This window comes from Camelina sativa, chromosome 14, assembly GCF_000633955.1.
Source record: "Camelina sativa cultivar DH55 chromosome 14, Cs, whole genome shotgun sequence".
Classification (NCBI taxonomy): Eukaryota; Viridiplantae; Streptophyta; class Magnoliopsida; order Brassicales; family Brassicaceae; genus Camelina; species Camelina sativa.
The window spans coordinates 29,030,721-29,031,153 of record NC_025698.1 but is presented as its reverse complement, the minus strand read 5'-3'; the positions used below and the strand labels follow the sequence as shown (position 1 = coordinate 29,031,153).

Here is a 433-nt window from a genome sequence, read left to right as displayed (position 1 = left end):
TACTAAGGGTTGCAGAACTCACAGGATCTAAAAAGTCTCCTCCCGGAGGTGAAACTGCACCAACATACTAATCACTGCAATTTAAATCTGAAGAAGTACAAATTAAGAAAGAACCTGAGCTAAGGGGATTATAAATTGCTATGTAAATGTTGTTCTATTATGAATATACATCAGTAGACAAATGATTTTTATGCACTTTATTTTATTTTGAATATATAATAGACAAATGAAAAGAGTCACAACCTTGCTATATATATGTCAAAAACGTACTTGAAACATGTTAATCTAGATTAAAATCTACGCAAGTGCCTCTTAAAATAAGCTACAAGCCTTCCAAGATCCTGAAACATCCTTTTCCTAAACTTGAACCCCTTTGGGCATGAACTTATATACTCATGGTGTAGATTGATGCTCCGTATGTAAGTCAGTATGA

At 33.5% G+C, this 433-nt stretch overlaps 1 pseudogene; it reads right to left on the bottom strand.

The window, feature by feature from the left end:
* LOC104744106 overlaps positions 1-433 on the bottom strand; it is a 2,893-nt pseudogene that overhangs the window by 1,731 nt on the left and 729 nt on the right.